This window comes from Mandrillus leucophaeus, unplaced genomic scaffold (genome assembly GCF_000951045.1).
Source record: "Mandrillus leucophaeus isolate KB7577 unplaced genomic scaffold, Mleu.le_1.0 Scaffold40, whole genome shotgun sequence".
Lineage (NCBI taxonomy): Eukaryota > Metazoa > Chordata > Mammalia > Primates > Cercopithecidae > Mandrillus > Mandrillus leucophaeus.
The window spans coordinates 4,741,552-4,741,911 of NW_012104254.1; positions in this window are offsets into that span (position 1 = coordinate 4,741,552).

The following is a 360-nucleotide window of genomic DNA, read 5'->3' on the forward strand; positions in this document are numbered from 1 at the left end:
AAAGAAATAAAGGGCATCCAAGTTGGGAGGGAGAATGTCAAAGTCAAATTGTCCCTGTTGCAAATGACATGGTCTTATATACAGAAAACCCTAAAAGTTCCAGCAAAAATTCTTAGAATTGATAAAAAAAAAATTTAGTAACGTTACAGGATACAAAATCAACATACAAAAATCAGTAGCACTTTTATACATCAACAGTGAGCAAGCAGAAGAAGGAATCAAGAAAGCAATCTAACTTATAATAGCTACCAAAAAAAATTCATAGGAATAAATTTAACAAAGAAGGTGAAAGCTAAAGACCTTTCTCTATAAACTACAGGAAAACTATAAAACACTGATGAAAGAAATTGAAAAGGACAC